General features: G+C 36.9%; 1 protein-coding gene across 1 annotated transcript in view; it reads left to right on the forward strand.

The window, feature by feature from the left end:
• Positions 1–23,712, forward strand: part of kirrel3b (kirre like nephrin family adhesion molecule 3b) — a 322,138-nt gene that overhangs the window by 206,263 nt on the left and 92,163 nt on the right. The gene's annotated exons all lie outside the window — the stretch shown is intronic.

Consider the following 23,712-nt stretch of genomic DNA (forward strand, 5'->3'; position numbering starts at 1 on the left):
AAAAAGACATGGACAGATTTTCTTGAAATTTTCAGGAAATGTCAGAAATGGCATAAGGAAGAACTGATTAGATTTTGGGACTGATCCGGATCACCATCTGGATCCAGGAATTTTTTAGAGGATTCTTTACTATTGGGAGATAGGGCTAATGGTGGAGGTCTGTGCTGTTACCACTTTCCACCAGGAGATGGCAGACATGAGTAACTTCAATCCCAGCAGCATTTTAGGGTGTGTTTCTATTCAAAGTTTTGGAGTTTATAGAGTTTGAAAGACGCACGCCCGGTCGAGGAGACGAGTCAGAGCATAACAGAGAGAAAGACAGTGAATTGTAGCGAGCAAATGCTTTTCCTCTCTGTGTTTCCACCCCATCGGGGAGGGAGTAATCGGTGAATGCCGTGGTGGGGGGCACATGGGGACGGATCCAGGAATTTTTTAAAGGACTCTTTGCTATTGGGAGGTAGGGCTAATGGCGGAGGTCTGCGCTCTTCGAGTGCTTTTCTAGTTTTGACTTCTAGTTTCTGTTTTTATAATCAGTGAAGTGCCATACTTCTTCCAAAATATACTTGAGACTAAAATGAGTGATTTCTCAATCTACTCAGCTGAAGAGTAAACTGGGTCCAAATAATGTGTTACTGCCCCCCTGAGATCTTTACCTCTCTCATAGACAGATCTCTGTCCTCAGTCCTGATGTTTCACAGCCACCCTCCAGTCTGCTTCTTCTCCCTGGGACCATGTCTGCCATTTGTTCCTGAGGATTTAAAAATATCTTCTTTTTCATCATTTGTGTAGCAAACAGCCTTCTTAAAAATGTAAATCCTTTTGTTGAAAAAAATAAAATAAAATGCTTTAAAAATGGCTAAAATGAGTTAATAATGGCAAAAAATGGTGAAAAAGGTGGTGAAGTTGAATTTTAAAAGAAGCAGAAATGGGTTAGAAGTGGCAAAAATGAGAGCAAAATGGCAAAAAAGGCTCAAATGGGTTAAAGTGGCAAAAATGAACATACATAGTGGTAAAGGGAGTTCAAATGTGGCTTTAAATTAGCAAAAAATGTGCAAAATTGTGTGGAAAATTAGTGAAATGGGATGAAAAATTTATAGAAACTGGAAAAAAGGGTTAACTGAGGAGGAAAATAGGCAGATATTGGCAGAAATTGGTTAAACTAGGAAAAATGGGCATATCAAATGGTGAGATGTGATTAGAATGGGGACAAATGTGCATAAAAAGTGGTTACAAGGGGTTAAAGTTATAATAATGGGTCAGTAGAGGCAACATTAAGCTTAAGTGGCAAGAATTGATTCAGAAGTGGCAAAAACAGGTAGAAAAAAGTGGTGGAAAGAGTTTAAAATGGACAAAAATAGGTGTTAAATGGTCAAAATATGTTAAAATTGGTGGGAAAAAATGATGAAAAGGGGTAGAAAAAAAAATTCTACCCATTTTGCCACTTCTTTTGACTGCTATTTTTTTTTTATCACTTCTTATTACTATTTTTGACCCATTTTTGCAACTTTTTTGGAACTTTTTGCCACATTTAACCCATTTTTGCTACCTTTATTGGAACTGTTTGCCACATTAAACCCATTTTTGCTATCTTTATGGGAACTGTTTGCCACATTTAACCCATTTTTGCTACCTTTATTGGAACTTTTTGCCACATTTAACCCATTTTTGCAACTTTTTTTGGAACTTTTTGCCACATTAAACCCATTTTTGCTATCTTTATGGGAACTGTTTGCCACATTTAACCCATTTTTGCAACTTTTTTTGGAACTTTTTGCCCCATTTTACCACCTTTTTGCTACCTTTTTGGAACTTTTTGCCCCATTTTACCAACTTTTTGCTACCTTTTTGGAACTTTTTGCCACATTTAATCCATTTTTGCAACTTTTTTGGAACTTTTTGCCCCATTTTACCACCTTTTTGCTACCTTTGTGGAACTTTTTGCCACATTTAATCCGTTTTTGGTACCTTTTTGCCACTTTCCGCGCAATTTTGCAATTTTTTGGCCATTTTTTGCCATTTTCTCCCATCACTTTTAACCCCTTTTTACCACCTTGTAGTAATGTTAACCCTTTTTGCCACTTTTCTGCCACTTGTGATCTATTTTGCCACCTTTTTTGCCCACTTTTGCCCTTTTTTCTTATCATTCTTATCCCATTTTACCACCTTTTTACATGGTTAATCCTTTTAGGCCAATTATAACTCATTGTTGCTGGTATTTTGACACTTTCAACAAGTTTTGGCCAATTTCAACCCATTGGTTGGCCGCTTTTTACCAATTTTCGCCAATTTCTGACTTTGTTTAGCCATTTTTTGCCCAATTTTGCCATGTTTTTTCATGTTTTTTCTGGGCCCCAGAAAGCTCTCCCCTTTCTCCCTTTACAGGCCACCTTGACTGTTACATTATTTCAAAAGTCTATTTTGTATCGATTTAAATATGGTGTGCTTTGAAATTTTGGCTTAACCTTAGGTGTGCCTTGGGTGAAAAAAGTTTGAAAACCTCTGCTCTAAGGTTCAGCCACTCCCAAACACTGGCTGTGAGCTGGTGGATGGATGGACCAGATTACAGCCTGGTTATTAGCAGGCTGAACGACGTGAGCTGAGCGGGGCTAACAAAGATGTGGTGACAGAAACTCTGCCATCTCTGTCTTCTCCATAAAGCAGCTGTATGTTTGACACCAGTGCACTGTTTTAGATGTTCTTACTTCCTCTAATTTTCTAACCAAGTAGATATCCAGTCATCCATGCAGCTGCAATAGCAACAGAATGAAAAAAAGCAATGATGCAATAATAAAATGCTTTATCACGTCTCTATGACAACCAAAAGCATGAACGTAGCTCATCCTAGCTTTAGTTTCACCCTCAGATGCCAAAGGAGAACCAAGGTCTTCTGAATAAGTCATGAATGGAGAGAAAGGAGGGTTTCAGGTCCAAAAAAGACCCCCGAGGCTAATTATATCCCTTGCAGCACGTTGGCATTGCTCCAGACCTTTGCTCTAGTCTCTTACCTCCGGTCTGGGACCAGTGGAACAAAGGGAAGCGAGATCACTGCTGTTTGATTCAAGATCTGCTTCAAGGTGCTGCATGTTTTCAGGATAGTGTGTTGCACAGTGATGCCATTGCGAATGCGGTGCCACTTTTTGACTAATTGCTGACATTTTAATAGATCAGTCTGTCTTAAATGCTTTTGTTGCTGTCATCCTCCGTCTCACTCTGTCTTCTCTGTCGTCTGTATGACTCACTGAATCTCCCATTGTTAATGCAGAGGCAACAACTTTCTTTTATGACTGAATTCTCTTTGTTTAAAATGCATAGGGAGACACAATTAATGAAGAGATGCTCGGTACATCCATCTCTCTGTCAACTCCAGTTATTGCATTGCTCATCAGGATTTTACTTTACCACAGAGGCTCTTTAAAGGGTAACATAGCCGTAAAGAAGACTGCTCTATTGTGCTCATTCTCCAGTAACAAAGACGAGACGAGCTGCTCCGGCTACATTTTTTATCAAGTATTTTCTCTTCAGATTCTCTGAGGACACTTGAACTTCTCTCAAGTGTTGCTTTTAGTGATGTGTGATGAACTTGGGTTATTTTTGGGCCTGGTTTACACAAAAACTCTCCACTGACAGAGCATTAGTTTAGTATTGGAAACAGGTTCAGATGACCACATTAGTAGAACAACCAGTGTGCACACTTGACAAAATGCGCTGTGGTGCACATGCTCAGTTCTGCACATGCTCGGTTCTGCACGTGTGTGTGTGAGCGCGGCTCTCACAGGACCGGCTGACAGTGAAGATGGTGGCGTTTCTGATCAGCTGATGATGATGGCACTGAATAAAGTAAGAATGTGTCTGCTTTAGAAAATTAAAGTACTAATGTATGAATTTTCAGTGTGTTAGGGACAATAATGATGCTGTTCTCAACCTTGGGGTCGGGACCCCCTTTGGGGTCGTGAGACACCAAGAGGGGGTCTCCAGATTCCCCTAAAACTAATTAAGAATATTTTTAGAATTCCACTGTTGCCACTTTATAACGATTTTGCCAAGTTTTAACCAGTTTTAAATTTTCTTCCCCACGATTTTCGCCACTTAACACTTATTTTTAGCCATTTTAAACTCTTTCCACCACTTTTTCTGCCTGTTTTTGCCACTTCTGAACCATTTCTTGCCACATAAGCCTAATGTTGCCCCTGTTTACCTATTATTGCCACTTTTATCCCCATTTTACTACTTTTTATGCCCAATTTTTCCCATTTTAACCACATTTCACCATCTGATATTCCCATTTTTGCCAGTTTGACCAATTTCTGCCAATATCTGCCTATTTTTTCTTTCTCAGTCAGCACTATTTTACCAGTTTATATTGATTTGTTTCCCATTTTACCAGATTTCCACCCATTTTTGCCATTTTAAAGCCTTTTCAGCCACTTTTTACCACTACTTATGCTCATTTTTTTGCCACTGTAACCCATTACTGCTACCTTAGGATCCAACTTCACGACCTTTTCCACCATTTTATTAACCCATTTTAGCAATTTTTAACCCATGTTATTTTTTTCTTTTTTAACAAAATAGATTTACATTTGTAGGAGGGCTATATACTACACACATGATATAAAAAAGAGATCTGTTTCATTGATAAGAGTAGTTATTTTTTCAGGTTAAATATAAAATATGGATATCACAGCTTAACTTTACAGTAGACCATGGTTTTGCTGAAACTCCATGGTCCCCCAGTTTGGCTGGGCCCCAGAAAGCTCTCCCCCTTATGGACGGCCTTGTCTCCATTTGACTATTCTAGAATTTTCATGACTGTGTTTAACCACCTTCAGGTCCGGTGGGGGTCCCCGGTCTCTGGCACCTGTATTTTTGTTAAACATGAATGGGTGCTAATGAGCTAAAATTAACTGGTTCATGTTGCATGGTTGCTATGAGCGCTCTCTTACTGTTCCAGCATTAAGGTTAACACAGTATTGATTGTCGGTGCAGCTGTGTTGTTTGCTGGAGAAAAGCCGAGCATCTTTCAGCATCATTCTGGAATCTGCTCCTCTCAGGGTCGTCTTTGTCCGCTGGGCTTTTGCAGGAGTAGAACCTGTCTCCTCATCTTTGGTGCATCACGCTTAAGAGCAGCAGTCTTTGATTCTAAGCTGAAACTCAGAGCTGGCGGCAGAGACTGTCACAGCAGTTGGAGGGCGTTTCTGTGTGCCGGGAGGCGGTCCCTTCAGTCTGTGACATCACTTGGAGGCTATGAATTAGAGACCATTCATTTAGATCAGTGGTTTTCAAAGTGTGAGGCGGGCCTCCCCTGGGGGGCGCCACAGAACTTCAGGGGAGGCGCGGACCCATAAACCAGAAAAGAAAGTGATTTGCTTTGCTAACTTCTGCATGGAGCAAAATGAATAGACTGATAGTAACTTTAAGGCAGTGATACTCAACGTGTGATTATTAGTGGCTCTCTGATGTCTTCATTTCAAATATTATTCCCCCAGAAAACCTTAAAAAAGGGAAACTTTGTTGCCCCTTTATACCATTTTTTAATCACTTTTCATCCATTTAAGCATCCTTTTTCATTAAATACCATTTTTTTCTACTTTTTGCACATTTTTGCAACTCTTGACTGCTTTTTTTACTCATTTTTTTGCCTTGTTTTTGCCACCTTTGGACCATTTTTTGCCACCTCTTACTCATTTTTTTGTCACTTCTCACCCATCTTTTTTTTCACTTTTTATCCCCATTTTCACCCATTTTTTGTTGCTTTTTGACCATTTTTGCCATCTTTAACCTATATCTATTGCTATTTTGAGCTGTTTTTGCTCTGCCTCTTAGATTGTGGCTCTCTCAGAGGTATTTTCCAACAGTTTGGCTCTTTGGTTGAGTAACGCTGCTTTAAGGATTATCAGAGCAGAATAATCAGGTAGTATTGGCAATAAATTCATGACTGAAACCAAATAACTGATTACCTGGTGAAGACAGATGTTTAAGAACATTTGCAGACCAAAATATCAAAGGTATAAAAATGTTAAAAATATTTAGAATTAGACAGAAATGTTTGAAAATATGGTTACTTTTTTTTTTTTTTTAATTTAATCTGAATCTTTATGTGGGTGGGGGTCCACTGAATGAATAATTTTCTCTTAGGGGAGGCTCACTCTCACACACTTTGAACACCCCTGGTTTAGATAGAAGTGGAAATGTTCTAGGAGAGGTTAACCTCACCAGGCTCAAACACTTCCCACAAAGCTCGGCACTTTGTGGGAAGAAAATGTGAGGAATTGTCATGCCCTGCAGCTGTAGTTATAATTTAACATAAATTAACACAGGAACAGCTTCTGCAATGTCTTGGCTGTGGTGGCATGTGTAAGAACATAATAGAAGGAAAGAGCTTTAAAACGCTCCAGCTTCAGACCTGATTATTTCAATAGTTTAAATGTCAAAAGTGCATGTTTGTGGAAGATGTTTCTGCCCTCCATACTGCTGTTTGTTTTTTAGCATGGCCTTTAATTCTGAACCTGAGTTCTGGATCATTAAACTGGCCGGCATTCTAAACTCCTTATGAATCCGTCTGACAAACGTAATTGATAGCATGCCATGTGAATGAGGCATTGCTTGATGGATTTGAGTTTCTTCTGCACTGCTGATGTTTTGGACCCTTGCTTCAGCGACGGTATTCATGCAAACAAAAGCCCAAGGGTATCTTTTGTCATCATTGTTCACGACTGCCAAAGCTGAATCAGCCTTTTGTTTCCAAAGCTCTGAACTCATTAGTTCTCAAGGATCATGCTGCATGCTTTTTGGTAATAGAGTTGAACTTTGAGGGCTACAGAGGAACTTTTCAGACTGAGAGCAACAACCACTATTCCACACAGGGATGTGGAGGCTGCTGTCAATCACACCGGCTGTTATTTGCAGTAAATCTGAGTCTGCCCATAGACAGTTGGAAGCATATGCTGTATGAAATATAGACATAGCAACAGTGATTTCAGCCTTTGGTCTCTGGAGCCTGAGACTTTTGAAGTCCGTTAGTGCTGGCGGCCATCTTGGAAGCACTGTCTTAGGTCTCATACCTTCAATAAACACTGGCAGTGCACCCGCCTGCCATGCTGATCAGCTGAGCCCTTTACTATAAACAGCTCTTATCCTTTTTAAAACCAAAACAGATGAATTATGGGGGAAAAGTCAGTACCTAACCCAGTACTGATTTAGGAATGAACTATCCAGACCGGGTTCTGACCCCGGCTGTGAATATGCTTCCTCTGTTAAACTGAGCTACTCTGAATGAGTGCATGTATGATGGCAGGTCTACAGTGGACACTCGGGGAACTGCAGTTTTCCCGTTCTTCTTTGTTGGCTTCATTTTTGGCACTGGAAGATGCCGCTTGGTCAGAACTACAGTGAGGCCGAGGGCTGGTGACACCATGTGCAGAGTCTCTTCCCCCCTTTCTTCCTCCGTCTGATGTTCCTTTTGAGCTTCCGCGTTCGACTTGACCACATCTGCGTGCCTAAATGGGGTGCATGTGATCAGCTGATTAGATATTTGCAATCCTGAGCTGTTTACAGGTGTACCTAATGAAGTGGTCAGTCATACCCTGGCTGTTATATGAGAACCAAAGTCTGACACACTTAGAGGAAATGTCTGTCCAAAAATAAAAGTAAATGCTGCAGAGTCTCCTGTGTAAGTGTCCACTCTGTCTCCTCCAGAAGTTAATTTAAGTCTAGCCAAGCATCTGAGTCCAGGGGAAGGGGGAATAAAGTGTCTAAAACTGCAGCCATTCTGGGACCAGACAAAACTTACCATTTCTATTCCATTTCCTTTCCTGCCATTTGTCTGAAACAGGCGATGGAATGATAAGTACATCTATGATATGAGAGAAGCTGTGAACAGGTGCATGATTATGGCAGACAGACTGTATGTAGGATGTTTTTTTTTTTCTTCCTCAGCTTTCAGCAGAAGGAAGAGAAATGACACGAATACATCTGTGCTCTGCAAAACAGTAGTACTGACTGTGTGCAGGTGCAAGGCTGATTTAAATTCACACTTTGTAGAAAATAGGTTTGCTTCTGCTGACTGTAATTGTTGTTAAACTAATGATTGGCATAAGGGAAAGTCTGAGACGCCAGCGTGTAAACACTGGCTCAACCTTCCCTCATTTGAGCTGTGATTATGGAGCAGGAACGGGGGCGTCACCGGCTGAGATGCAGAAAAACATACAAAGCTAAAAAGTAGAATGCAGCCAGTTGGTGAGCAGCGATGTCAGTGCCCTTCCAATCTGTGGAGAGCAGCTTCTGGGGCTGCACATGGCTGAGCCGTGAAGGAGCAGGCTCCACATTCCTCTGACAGCTCTGGCATCTCCCCACTCCTCATCTCATCTTCATCCTGCCTTCTCCCTGTTCATTTGGTAGATCATGACACCAGCACCACAAAAAGATCACTGTTGGCTTTGAAACAGCTGATGTTAGACTTAGCAAAGTCATTCTCAGTTTGTCTTCACGTATTTCCCTGTGTTTGTCCTGCGTCTGTGCCCTCCATGGATATTGCTCCTCCTCATGTGCTGCAAGCTCTTTCCTGAAAATCACTATCCTGCTACATTTTTCCAGTCTCCTCATTCACTTATCGTCTGTTCTCATGTGTTCACACATGGCTGCGGCTCTTCTGGCTTTAAACAGATGTACAATGACAGCACCTGAAGAGGGCTGCTGATGTGGGCCAGTGAGCCACGCATGTCTCACGTGTCCACCTGTGTCGAGCATTCCTCTTGTTTCCTTTTTATCCTCTTTTTTCCCCAAAACTATCCATCAAAATTTCACAAGCTGTCACGAGGGAGTGACAGGCGAGTTTTATTCTGAAACAGACAGTGGAGTCAGAAGGCTCATTGTTGTTCAGGACACGTCCTCTGAAGCACGCCGCTACAGCAGCTGCACAATGCCACTCTCCACTTCCATACACCATCTAGCCGTCTTGTGAGGAGCCCTCCCTCAAATTGCTTTTTCTCCAACGTTTGTGCCCCTGGAAAGCCAGGATGCTTGCAGGATTATTTAGTCTGTTTGGGAGAAGTTCCTATAGAACAGGTTTGGCCTTGAAAGCCAGCAGGTTCACCGTCAGCAGCATAACAAGTTCCCACGCTGAGAGGGACTTCTTGGTTCACTCCTGCACATATTTCCAGCATCCAGCCTCATGAATAAGAGCTTTATGCTCTCTGTTTAGGACGTTTTATGTCGGGTGTTAGGAGAATTCAAATGCATCATAGGACAAGAGGCAGCTTTACGGCCCCGAGGGTTTATTCAGGTCCCTCTTGGTGGTGACAGACTTACTGCTCTCTACTGTTGAGTTAATTACACATCAATATGCCGTAGACTCATTTAAAGATATCTTTGATTATGCAGTAAAAGTAAATGATGTCACCAAAGCCCAGGCTCTTATACATAAATGATTCAAAGGCTTAACTCATTCCACGCACAGCCATGGAGCTTCTGGATTTTTAGAAGTCAACATTAAACTCTGAGGTTGATAGATTTGTGGGTTTTAACACAAAAGAGACTGCTGATGCTTTTGATCGTACATGCACGGACCGATGTGACCCAAAAAATGTTGAAAGTAATGAAACGGCAGTATCCTCAGACTTGGTCTGAACCAAATGTGTCACATGTTTCATTAATACAGAAATGTAAAAACCCCTCAGTGACGGATCCATCAGTCATCTTTGATTTGTTTAAAAATCATCTCTGAAACGTGTGTGTAACCCGTCGACAGTTCCCTGGACTTTGCATGCTCAGAAGATTTGCAAATTTGTAAAAGTGATGAAAAGGATTACATTATTATCCCCAAGAAAAAAGTAGCGAGTGGAGCAGAGTTTGCAGTGAGTCAGCCCTGTAATTAAACAGGAGCGATCAATCTGTACCACTGACCACACTACTTATGCCAAGTCCATCGAATGGCTGCAGTAAAGAGCTAATTTAGAACCATTAGGGACTGCCGAGTTTGCAAACAGCCCAGTAATGATGATGGCTGATTCAAGTTCAAGGCTTGGCCCCTGTCAAACCTGGCAGTCAGGGAGCAGGATCAGTGGTAGCGCTCCAATAAAAAGAAGGAGCACATTTCTGTTCTTTTTTTCCAACCAGGTTGTTTGTATTCAAAGGACGTAAGCTTATTGGTCCAACCTCCCCACTGCTTCAGTAGAAACTAGAGCTACACCCTGAGTGAAACAGACAGGGAAATGATGGGAACAAGGTCGCTCTGACCTCACCAAGGTCACGCTGACCTCACCAAGGTCGCTCTGACCTCACCGAGGCCACCTTGACCTCAACAAAGCGGTTCTGACCTCACCAAGGTCATGCTGACCTCACCAAGGCCACCCTGACATCAACAAGGACGCTTTGACCTCACCAAGGCTGCTCTGGCCTCACCAAGGTCCCGCTGACCTCACTAAGACCGCTCTAGCCTCACCAAGGCTGCTCTGGCCTCACCAAGGTCACGCTGACCTCACCAAGGTCACGCTGACCTCACCAAGGTCACGCTGACCTCATCAAGTTTATAATAGTTTTGGATTCATCAGTGTTTTTTTATTTTTATTTTGTTTTTACCTTCTGTGTTCAATTTTAGTTATTTGGTTAGTTTCAATTAACTCAAATGATTTTGTAACTTTAGTTTCAGTTATTTAGTTAGTTTTAGTAAACTCAAATGATTTTTGAATTGTAGTTTTAGTTATTTAGTTAGTTTTAGTAAACTCAAATGATTTTTGAATTGTAGTTTTAGTTATTTAGTTAGTTTTAGTAAACTCAAATGATTTTTGAATTGTAGTTTTAGTTATTTAGTTAGTTTTAGTAAACTCAAATGATTTTTGAATTGTAGTTTTAGTTATTTAGTTAGTTTTAGTAAACTCAAATGATTTTTGAATTGCAGTTTTAGTTATCTAGTTAGTTTTAGTAAACTCAAATGATTTTTGAATTGCAGTTTTAGTTATTTAGTTAGTTTTAGTAAACTCAAATGATTTTTGAATTGTAGTTTTAGTTATTTAGTTAGTTTTAGTAAACTCAAATGATTTTTGAATTGCAGTTTTAGTTATTTAGTTAGTTTTAGTAAACTCAAATGATATTTGAATTGTAGTTTTAGTTATTTAGTTAGCTTTAGTAAACTCAAATGATTTTTGAATTGTAGTTTTAGTTATTTAGTTAGTTTTAGTAAACTCAAATGATTTTTGAATTGTAGTTTTAGTTATTTAGTTAGTTTCAGTAATCTCAAATGATTTTTGAATTGTAGTTTTAGGTATTTAGTTAGTTTTAGTAAACTCAAATGATTTTTGAATTGTAGTTTTAGTTATTTAGTTAGTTTTAGTAAACTCAAATGATTTTTGAATTGCAGTTTTAGTTATCTAGTTAGTTTTAGTAAACTCAAATGATTTTTGAATTGCAGTTTTAGTTATCTAGTTAGTTTTAGTAAACTCAAATGATTTTTGAATTGTAGTTTTAGGTATTTAGTTAGTTTTAGTAAACTCAAATGATTTTTGAATTGTAGTTTTAGTTATTTAGTTAGTTTTAGTAAACTCAAATGATTTTTGAATTGTAGTTTTAGTTATTTAGTTAGTTTTAGTAAACTCAAATGATTTTTTGAATTATAGTTTTAGTTATTTAGTTAGTTTTAGTAAACTCAAATGATTTGAATTGCAGTTTTAGTTATTTAGTTAGTTTTAGTTAACTCAAATGATTTTTGAATTGCAGTTTTAGTTATTTAGTTAGTTTTAGCAAACTAAAATGATTTTTGAATTGTAGTTTTAGTTATTTAGTTAGTTTTAGTAAACTCAAATGATTTTTGAATTGTAGTTTTAGTTATTTAGTTAGTTTTAGTAAACTCAAATGATTTTTGAATTGTAGTTTTAGTTATTTAGTTAGTTTTAGTAAACTCAAATGATTTTTGAATTGTAGTTTTAGTTATTTAGTTAGTTTTAGTAAACTCAAATGATTTTTGAATTGTAGTTTTAGTTATTTAGTTAGTTTTAGTAAACTCAAATGATTTTTGAATTATAGTTTTAGTTATTTAGTTAGTTTTAGTAAACTCAAATGATTTGAATTGCAGTTTTAGTTATTTAGTTAGTTTTAGTAAACTCAAATGATTTGAATTGCAGTTTTAGTTATTTAGTTAGTTTTAGTAAACTCAAATGATTTTTGAATTGTAGTTTTAGTTATTTAGTTAGTTTTAGTAAACTCAAATGATTTTTGAATTGTAGTTTTAGTTATTTAGTTAGTTTTAGTAAACTCAAATGATTTTTGAATTGTAGTTTTAGTTATTTAGTTAGTTTTAGTAAACTCAAATGATTTTTGAATTATAGTTTTAGTTATTTAGATAGTTTTAGTAAACTCAAATGATTTGAATTGCAGTTTTAGTTATTTAGTTAGTTTTAGTAAACTCAAATGATTTGAATTGCAGTTTTAGTTATTTAGTTAGTTTGAGTTAACTCAAATGATTTTTGAATTGCAGTTTTAGTTATTTAGTTAGTTTTAGTAAACTCAAATGATTTTTGAATTGTAGTTTTATTTATTTAGTTAGTTTTAGTAAACTCAAATGATTTTTGAATTGTAGTTTTAGTTATTTATATAGTTTTAGTAAACTCAAATGATTTTTGAATTGTAGTTTTAGTTATTTAGTTAGTTTTAGTAAACTCAAATGATATTTGAATTGTAGTTTTAGTTATTTAGTTAGCTTTAGTAAACTCAAATGATTTTTGAATTGTAGTTTTAGTTATTTAGTTAGTTTTAGTAAACTCAAATGATTTTTGAATTGTAGTTTTAGTTATTTAGTTAGTTTTAGTAAACTCAAATGATTTTTGAATTGTAGTTTTAGGTATTTAGTTAGTTTTAGTAAACTCAAATGATTTTTGAATTGTAGTTTTAGTTATTTAGTTAGTTTTAGTAAACTCAAATGATTTTTGAATTGCAGTTTTAGTTATCTAGTTAGTTTTAGTAAACTCAAATGATTTTTGAATTGCAGTTTTAGTTATCTAGTTAGTTTTAGTAAACTCAAATGATTTTTGAATTGTAGTTTTAGGTATTTAGTTAGTTTTAGTAAACTCAAATGATTTTTGAATTGTAGTTTTAGTTATTTAGTTAGTTTTAGTAAACTCAAATGATTTTTGAATTGTAGTTTTAGTTATTTAGTTAGTTTTAGTAAACTCAAATGATTTTTGAATTATAGTTTTAGTTATTTAGTTAGTTTTAGTAAACTCAAATGATTTGAATTGCAGTTTTAGTTATTTAGTTAGTTTTAGTTAACTCAAATGATTTTTGAATTGCAGTTTTAGTTATTTAGTTAGTTTTAGCAAACTAAAATGATTTTTGAATTGTAGTTTTAGTTATTTAGTTAGTTTTAGTAAACTCAAATGATTTTTGAATTGTAGTTTTAGTTATTTAGTTAGTTTTAGTAAACTCAAATGATTTTTGAATTGTAGTTTTAGTTATTTAGTTAGTTTTAGTAAACTCAAATGATTTTTGAATTGTAGTTTTAGTTATTTAGTTAGTTTTAGTAAACTCAAATGATTTTTGAATTGTAGTTTTAGTTATTTAGTTAGTTTTAGTAAACTCAAATGATTTTTGAATTATAGTTTTAGTTATTTAGTTAGTTTTAGTAAACTCAAATGATTTGAATTGCAGTTTTAGTTATTTAGTTAGTTTTAGTAAACTCAAATGATTTGAATTGCAGTTTTAGTTATTTAGTTAGTTTTAGTTAACTCAAATGATTTTTGAATTGCAGTTTTAGTTATTTAGTTAGTTTTAGCCAACTCAAATGATTTTTGAATTGTAGTTTTAGTTATTTAGTTAGTTTTAGTAAACTCAAATGATTTTTGAATTGTAGTTTTAGTTATTTAGTTAGTTTTAGTAAACTCAAATGATTTTTGAATTGTAGTTTTAGTTATTTAGTTAGTTTTAGTAAACTCAAATGATTTTTGAATTATAGTTTTAGTTATTTAGATAGTTTTAGTAAACTCAAATGATTTGAATTGCAGTTTTAGTTATTTAGTTAGTTTTAGTAAACTCAAATGATTTGAATTGCAGTTTTAGTTATTTAGTTAGTTTTAGTTAACTCAAATGATTTTTGAATTGCAGTTTTAGTTATTTAGTTAGCTTTAGTTACCTATAATAACCTTTGACCTTACACTGTGTATGCTTGTGGTGCCCTAGTCATTTCACCCTTCAGTCCGAGTTTAGCTACAGTATGTCCCAATTTTTACGTAAATCCAGTGATGCATTTTTGAGGAATTGCACTCACAAGATTTAAGGTCACAGTAACCTTGACCTCTGACCTCATCAGTTCATCCTTGAGTCAGAGGAGAAGTCCAAAGGGAACCTCAAAGAATTCTAGAGGTATCAAGGGTTGAACATGAGGCCCACCTATTCACCTTGACCTTTAGCCTCCAGCCTTTAATTGGCTCAGACATCAAAGTGTCACAGTCACATGACCAGCTGATAGGAATCCTCATGCCTGTGTCCCTGGCTGTGGCTGCTGTGGTGTTTTCACCTGGGCAGACTGAGAGCTTTAACTGTCTGTGATGGTCTCATGTGTAATCACATTCAAGGCTCCTTTTTGCCTTGAATAGCCGTTTGTCTGTGTTCTCTCTGTGGCAGTGAAATAGAAGATGCTAAGAATCATGTGCAGGTTTCTGCTGTTTCAGTCCAGACTGTCACAACCTGTCCACGCTCACAATAAGACCTCAGACACGATGGAGGACAAGCAGATACAGAGGTATGGGTGCAGGATGGAGGCAGCCAGCCATGTCCCTCTTCCTGTCTGTTCACTATTCACCCTCAGCGCCTCGCTGGCAGGCAACCCTCCAGGGGGACATGACCTGAAAGTGTAGCAGTGCTCTGTTTGGTCTTTGTCTGACCTCTTCCTGCCATGTAGCTCCTCTATGCACAGAATCATAAACTTGTTCTGCACTGACGGCCCTTAAAGGAAAACATATGGCAGAATAATAGCAGACAACTGAGAGTATTAGAGGTCAGAGGGAAGCCTGCAGTGCGGGTATCACCTTATTCATTAGCAGTGCCACCTCCTGACCCTGTTGCAGCGCGTTGTGTTCATTTGTGAATAGCAGATGAATTTTCTGCAGGGAGAACTTTAAAAGCCTCTGTGCGCAGCAGGAAAAGAAAATCATCATGCTTGGATGTTTGAGTGCTATCAGTCACATACTGTCAGACTTTCCTTCTAATCTCCCTCTCTCCATAAAAACCCTTTCATGGCTGCCCTATATGCTTGGCATTTAATTAAAGTTTCAGTGGGGTGTGAAAGGGAGCACAGACAGCAAATAAATGACAATGGATCTGTGCTATCAATTGCATTTTGTTCATTTTTCTTTAGTGACAAATGGAAGAGCTGCTGCTCAGTCCCAGTTCATTTTGTTTCTCACATGCTCCCTCTCTCATTTGCATCCTGCCATCCTGTGGCTCTGCTCTGAGAGAAAGAATAACGTAGAGTGATCCTCTTGACCTTGGTTCCAGTTGCAGAAAAAGCAGCTGAAGGTGACCACATTCTCACAAAGAGACTTTCTTACTTGCCTGTATCAGCACACTGCTAGTGCTGACCTGAGATTCCTCTGCCTCATCTATCCTTCTGCATATTTATGAAGACTGGATGAAAGGGAGGCAGTCAGAATTAACGCCCCGTTTCAAACTCAAATACACAAAAGGAATTAGAGAGAGGGAACGGCCTTTAAAAAAAGAGGATTTACTGGTTCTGCTGGTCAGAGCTATTAGTCCGGTCAGGTCCAGACTGGTCAGATTCAATCCTTACTCATGGTGAACTATACCGATGGATGTGGATCATTATTTGGACATCTTTGAGCTTTAGTCATGAGACAAGATGACCAAAAACACCAACCCTAGGCTTATATAGGAGGTAATGATCAGGCTCAGCTTACATGGGACCGTGAATCTCAAACTAGTCTACTCCCCCTCCCCCGCCCCGGTGACAACAGGCTTTATAAGTTTACCAACCACTTCATCAGGTATACCTTTTCAGTTCATCTTTAATGCAAATGTCTAATCATCCAATCACATGGCAGGAACCAGAGCATGTAAACATGGCCAGACTTCTTGTGATTCAAATACATGGGTCAGACACGGCCATCAACCAGGCTGGGTGGATCTGGCACCGTGGAGTTCCTAGAGCATGGCCAAGACAATCTGCTGAAGTCAAAGAGGAGCCGACAAAAAGAAGACATCAATGAGCAAACAGGCCATGTGATTAGGAAATAACGACACAGTTTAAGAGAGGGAACAATGAGAGTGTTAGACTAGCAAGCAGAAACACACACACACACGTATGCAGTCACATGTGACGCTCTAAATCAGTGTTACTCAACCAAAGAGCCCAACTGTTGAAAAATAGATCTGCTAGAGCCACAGTGTAAGTGGTGTGAAAAGCTGCAATTAAAATAAGTTAAAGGTGGCAAAAATGGTCAAAAAAATGAGTGAAAGGTGACCAAAATGGGCAAAAATCAGAAAAAAAAAACGGTGGGAAATATAGGCTAAAAGTGGCATATATTTGCAAAAGGCAGCTTAAATGGGTGAGAAGTGGCAAAAAGGGGCAAAAAATTGCGAGAAGCAGAATAAAAGTGTCAAGTAAGGGGGTGAAAAGTAAAAAATAACTAAAACTAAAATTATTTTTGATTTTTAGTTTTAGGTATTTAGTGAGTTTCAGTTAACTAAAATTATTTTTGATTTTTAGTTTTAGTTATTTAGTGAGTTTCAGTTAACTAAAATTATTATTTATTTTTAGTTTTAGTTATTTAGTGAGTTTCAGTTAACTAAAATTATTTTGGATTTTTAGTTTTAGTTTTTTAGTTTTAGTTAACTACAATTATTTTTGATTTTTAGTTTTAGGTATTTAGTTAGTTTCAGTTAACTAAAATTATTTTTGATTTTTAGTTTTAGTTATTTAGTGAGTTTCAGTTAACTAAAATTATTTTGGATTTTTAGTTTTAGTTTTTTAGTTTTAGTTAACTACAATTATTTTTGATTTTTAGTTTTAGTTATTGAGTTAGTTTTAGTAAACTCAAATGATTTTTGAATTGTAGTTGTAGTTATTTAGTTAGTTTTAGTAAACTCAAATGATTTTGGATTTTTAGTTTTAGTTATTTAGTTAGTTTCAGTTAACTACAATTATTTTTGATTTTTAGTTTTAGTTATTTAGTTAGTTTCAGTTAACTAAAATTATTTTTGATTTTTAGTTTTAGTTATTTAGTGAGTTTCAGTTAACTAAAATTATTTTGGATTTTTAGTTTTAGTTTTTTAGTTTCAGTTAACTACAATTATTTTGGATTTTTAGTTTTAGTTTTTTAGTTTTAGTTAACTAAAATTATTTTTGATTTTTAGTTTTAGTTATTTAGTTAGTTTTAGTAAACTCAAATGATTTTTGAATTGTAGTTGTAGTTATTTAGTTAGTTTTAGTAAACTAAAATTATTTTGGATTTTTAGTTTTAGTTATTTAGTTAGTTTCAGTTAACTAAAATTATTTTTGATTTTTAGTTTTAGTTATTTAGTTAGTTTCAGTTAACTAAAATTATTTTTGATTTTTAGTTTTAGTTATTTAGTGAGTTTCAGTTAACTAAAATTATTTTTGATTTTTAGTTTTAGTTATTTAGTGAGTTTCAGTTAACTGAAATTATTTTTGATTTTTAGTTTTAGTTATTTAGTTAGTTTCAGTTAACTAAAATTATTTTGGATTTTTAGTCTTAGTTATTTAGTGAGTTTCAGTTAACTAAAATTATTTTGGATTTTTAGTTTTAGTTATTAAGTGAGTTTCAGTTAACTAAAATTATTTTGGATTTTTAGTTTTAGTTATTTAGTTAGTTTCAGTTAACTAAAATTATTTTGGATTTTTAGTTTTAGTTATTTAGTGAGTTTCAGTTAACTAAAATTATTTTTGATTTTTAGTTTTAGTTATTTAGTTAGTTTCAGTTAACTAAAATTATTTTTGATTTTTAGTTTTAGGTATTTAGTGAGTTTAAAATGATTTTTTTTTTTTTACAATTTTAGTGTTAAATATTTAGTTAATTATAACAACCATGACACTGATGGCCATCCTCTGCTAGCTGTGTATGAATGTGTTGTGAATGGATGATCAGGCTTGTAGTGAAAAGAAAAGAAAAAATAGAAATAAATCATGAATGTTAAAAAAGGTTTTTTTAAATATATATTTTCAACATTTTAGTAAATCTTATGAGTGAACGTATTCTTGGTGACGGTTTTAGTGTGATGAATTTAAAGGTCTCTGCCGATGGTTTTATTTACTCATCTGTCGTTTATGTCGGCCATAACTGAAGCCTTTAAATGTGTTATCAAATGTAAAAACAGTCAGTCCTGTCTGACGGCAGAAATCTAGTTCAGAGCAGCCGTCCTTCCTTCCTTCCAATCGTCAGGCTTTGCAGGGGAATATGGCAGCTGCCTGCAGCCTTTGATTTCATCTTGCCCCAGATCTGCATTGTAATGAGCACTCAGGTCAATCAATAATTCACTGCAGTTTCAGTTATAAGAAAAAAAAAAACAGAAGAGCTCATGGGTAAAAACAGGAAAAGGACTTTGATCAGTGGTGTTCACATGCACACATGGCTCTGCTGGGATGCTTTCTTCTCACTGTTGTATTTGTCAAAGCTGGAATGAGGAGAAGTGGACTGAAGAAGTGTACCTACGAGTGTCTGAGGGTCAGCTCTCTGAAGCACGTTTAACATCACAGATGCCAGAGTCCATGCTCAGAGTCCTGCTGGGACTTTTTAATCACAGTGATCTCTGTCTTTAAATAAATACATCCGGTTCCCACTGAGAAGTCATTTTCCTCCCTGTAAGAGCGGACGTGGCTCCTGTTTAGTTTGGTGAAAATAATAAACCACGGCATCCTTCCTGTTGTCATTAACCTCCTGAGACCTGCGCTCACATTTTAGCTTTCATTCAAAACTGGAATAAACTCTCCTGTCGGAATGTTGAGATGATTTGCTTGGGATGTCTACAGAATTTCCTTTTTTAGGAATTTTCTTTGGGGTGCTTTAAATTTTTCTTATTTATGGTACTTTCAGGAGAATTTGGGGAAATTATTTTCAAAGTTTTGGGAGTTTGAATGAAAATTTGGGTAGTTAATTTCCTTTAAAGTATTCCTGAATTTTCCTGAAATTTTTAGGGGCTTTGTTAAGATGTTTGGGAGATTTTGGGGGATTTTTTCCATGGAACTTCAATGGAATTTATTTGTACATTTGTGTGACTTTGCTTTGTAATTTTTAGTGGAATTTGCTTTTAAGTTTTAGGGAATTTGCCTAAAATTTTCAGGAATTTTCTTGTAAATGTTTGACTTTTTTTTTTTGGTAATTTTAGGAGAGTTTTCATAAGAAATTTGATAGGAAATTTGGGTGGTGAATTTCCTTGTAAATTTTCCCCAAAATTTAAAGGAATTTTTTGGGACTTTGGATGTTTCAGACATTTTTTGGGGGGAGAATTTTTCCTTGGAATGTATTTGTAAATTTGGAGGAATGTGAAATTAAAGTGATTTGACATTTTGAGAAAAAAATAAGTGAAATAAAATGTTGCAAGCCCGTTGTCTTCTGCAGACATCATATTTTGGTCAAAAACTACTTCCTGTTTAAAGACGGGGCTTTGGTTTACTTACCAAGTCCTGATCCTGAATGAGTGGGAGAAAGCTTGGGTCTCAGGAGGTCAAAGGTCTCTCATGGGTGCTGGTTTAGCTCAGGTGCTAGTGGCCAGACCAGAGCCATGGTTGCATAAACACATCAGCATTTTTGACTGTTTCTCTAGTTTAACACAGTTAATTGCATCCTTTTGATCCCGTTTTAAACTTCCTCTATTTAAAACTATTTGATGAGTATTACTGGACTGTGTTAGATAAATGTGAGTGTGCTTGGCGTCAGGTTCCAGCTGTAGATCGATTATTGAAATCAAACGTCATAAAAGGAAAGCATCACAAACATACAGGATATTTAACAGACTCTCATTCATAACAGTTGGACACCAGCATGGCAGAACATGCACAACATATTAAACTCCTCATGGAACCAAACGATGAAGGTTAAATGTTCTAAACTGACCCTGGAAATCTGCAGCTAACACACCTGAACACTCACCTGTGTGCACTGAAGCAAAGAGACCAACTCATACCTCCACGTGATTTCTGCTGACTGTATCTAGTATTATTGGAGAGAACATCCTCTAGACCAGAGGTTTTCAAACTTTTTTCACCCAAGGCACACCTAAGGTTAAGCCAAAATTTCAAGGCACACCATATTTAAATCGATACAAAATAGACTTTTGAAATAATGTAACAGTCAAGGTGGCCTGTAAAGGGAGAAAGGGGAGAGCTTTCTGGGGCCCAGCCAACTGGGTGATCATGGAGATGGCAAAAGGTGGCAAAAATGGGTTAAAGGTGATGAAAAAACATGACAAAATTGGGCAAAAAGTGGCTAAACAAAGTCAGAAATTGGTGAAAATTGATAAGAGGTGGCTAACCAATGGGTTGAAATTGGCCAAAAGTTGTTGAAAGTGTCAAAATAGTGGCAAAAATAGGTTATAATTGGCCTAAACCGTGTAAGAAGGTGGTAAAAATGGGATAAAAGTGATAAGAAAAAGTGGGCAAAAAAAGTGGTCAAAGGCAAAAGTGGGCAAAAGTGGCAAAAAGGTGGCAAAAAGGGTTAAAGTTACAACAAGATGGTAAAAAGGGGTTAAAAGTGATGGGAGAAAATGGCAAAAAATGGCCAAACAATAGCAAAATTGTGCAAAAAGTGGCAAAAATTAGTTTACATATGGTAAAAAGTTCCAAAAAAAGTAGCAAAAATGGGTTAAATGTGACAAAAAGTTCCAACAAAGGTAGCAAAAATGGGTTACATGTGGTAAAAAGTTCCAAAAAAAGTAGCAAAAATGGGTTAATTGTTGCAAAAAGTTCCAAAAAAGTTGAAAAAAATGGGTCAAAAGTAGTAATAAGAAGTGACAAAAATGGGTAGAAAAATGGTTTAACTTGGATAAAAACAGCCTGAATGAATAACTTTTACACCAATTCAACACAAGTATGGCTTGCCATGCTTTTCAGCTCTTAATGAGGTAACTGTTAGCCAGGATGCTAGCACCAGTGCTACTGATCCAACACACATGCACTGATATCGTCAATAAATCCCAACTGGGAGGTCCCATTCTCTGGGGTTTTTACAGGGGTCCAGATCTGTGGGCAGGCCTGGTTACAGTTCTTGCCATAAAGTTGTAGTAACAAATGGTACAAACTCCCACGGTACACCTGGACTTGCCATAAGGCACACTAGTGCACCTTGGCACACCATTTGAGAACCACTGCTCTAGACCACTGCGGCCCGGGGGCCATATCAGGCCCCCCAAAGCTTCATGTCCGGCCCCCAGAAGATCATTAGATTCAGAAAGGAGGAAAAGAAGATGTTCTGGTTTTAAGAGTATCCTTTGGCTTTAAATGTCTGCAGTTAAATCAATCCCACAAACAATTCATATTGAAATAACTTTAGAATGACTTCACATTTGATCTGTTTACTAAAATTACTGTCAAAATTAGTAGATATTTAAAAAAGGGTTAAGGTTGGCAGAAGTGTTGCAAAAATGACCAGATAAAATGGTGGAAAGGGGTTAGAGAGTAGCACAATAGGTTATAAGGTTGTGGAGTGACACAAAGAGACAAAAAATGGTAGAAAAAGTGGTGAAAAGAGGTTAAATTGTGGCAAAAAAAGGGAAAATGGGAAAAGAGGGGCAACAAGTATCAAAAATTGTTACAAATGACAACAAATAGTGCAAAAAAGTCATAAAGGGGATTAAAAAATGGCAAAAATAGAAGGAAAAGGGCAAAAATGGTTTAAAGAGTAGCACAAAGGGGATTAACTCTTTGGGCACCAGAGTTCTTACAAGAAAATATTCAGTTTTGATATCAAGATTTCAAAAGGCTGTAGCTTGAAGGTGGTTAGAGATAAAGGCATACTGTAAATGAGAAAAATCTTCAGTATGACCCAAAGTTTGTGATGGGAGTAAATTCACTCATATAATTTGTATATTCTGACATCATCAGGCAGCCTCCACTGCCATTGGCTGTGTGTTTTCTCCCATGGCTTCTAACATGGCTGCCCCTACCTCCGCGGTATTTTTCATCCCCTACCTCCGTCACTATTCATGGTGTTTTGACCACCCTGATTCTCCCACTACGTTCCCTCCCTCCCCAGCCACGGTGAGGCAAAGCATCGGCCTCTGTATGTGCAGCTCATGGCGCACGAATGCGCTGTCAGTGCTCACAGACACACCATCATATTCACCCATGGTTGCACCGGACGACTCAACGTCATGTCAGAGGGTGAATATTCCTCTATTCCTCCCAGCATTGTGAGTATTCTCGCTACAATTCGCTCTCTTTCTCTCCGTTACGCTCTGACTACAATCACCGCTTCCTCGTCTCCTCGACCGGGGGTGCGTCTTTCAAAACTCTCTCTCTCCAAAACTTTGAATTGAAACACGCCCACAAATGCTGCTGGGATTGAAGTTACTCATGTCTGCCATCTCCTGGTGTAAAGTGGTAACAACATTGGGCACCATATTTGCAGCTAGAGCCTGTTTAATTCAGCAATGTTGCTTGTTGTAATTTTGTGACTTTGGCACTTAAAGGGTTAAACATGCAGGAAAAGTGGTTTAAATGGGTTAAAGAATGGCAAAAAATTTGTTGTAGAGGCAAAAAGTAGCAAAAATGTGTTAAAAGTGGCAAAAATTGGTTTTAAAGTTGCAAAACTTGTAGAAAAAATGTAATAAAAAGGGGTTAAAAAGTGGCAAAAATAAAATAAAAGTGGCAAAAATGGATAAAAGAGTGGCACAAAGGAGATAAAACATGCAGGAAAAGTGGTTCAAAGGGGCTCAAATCATGCAAAAAAAAAAAAAAATGGGTTAAAGAGGCGACAAGGAGCAAAGAGTTTCAAAAATGAGTTAATACTACTGTATACCCTACTGTATACGTGAATAATCTCAGTGCAGATGTTCTGTAGGAGCTGCTTTTTTTAGACACTGGTCTACTAATGTCTTTAGCTTTAGCGACAAGCTGCACCTCAGTAAGAAATAACTCCCATGATGCTCCAGCTTTGGCCACACATTGACCTACCCTAGATGAGGGTAAATATATATTATCGCTAATATTGTACCTGTTATCACTGTTAGACCTGCTTTGGCTGCAGGTCTGACTCCCAGAGTGGAGAAGGAGTGGGGCTAGGTGCCCAACTAGATCATCGAAGTTTTCACGTATCATTTGGAAGTATTGAAAATGTTTTTCCACGTCAATACTTCACATGTCCTTCACCAACATGGCATACTCCCCTTCCTTATCTCTTATGGCATTTAATGGCCATACATACCACCGTCATTTAATTTTATTGCTTTGCAAAGTTGGCAGGCTTCATCAGTGTAGGACGCCATGACAGAAAAATGTAAACAACGCGCAAGTATTGTGGGAAATGTAGGATTTCACGGAAATTTCACAGGAAACTACTACGCGGCAGTGACTATGGAAGCTCTGATGACTGCGGAGTCTGCTCTGCTCACAGCACGCTCGAGTATGTTCGGGCCTTTACACACGCTCCTGCGTCGAGCGCATCCGACGGTTATAATATACGGATTTAAAATAATAAATGTTTAAATTTGGAAGTTTAAGCCTGTCTTCTTTATGTGGGTAACAGATTTATTGATGTG

Source organism: Cheilinus undulatus, linkage group 2 (genome assembly GCF_018320785.1).
Source record: "Cheilinus undulatus linkage group 2, ASM1832078v1, whole genome shotgun sequence".
Taxonomy (NCBI): domain Eukaryota; kingdom Metazoa; phylum Chordata; class Actinopteri; order Labriformes; family Labridae; genus Cheilinus; species Cheilinus undulatus.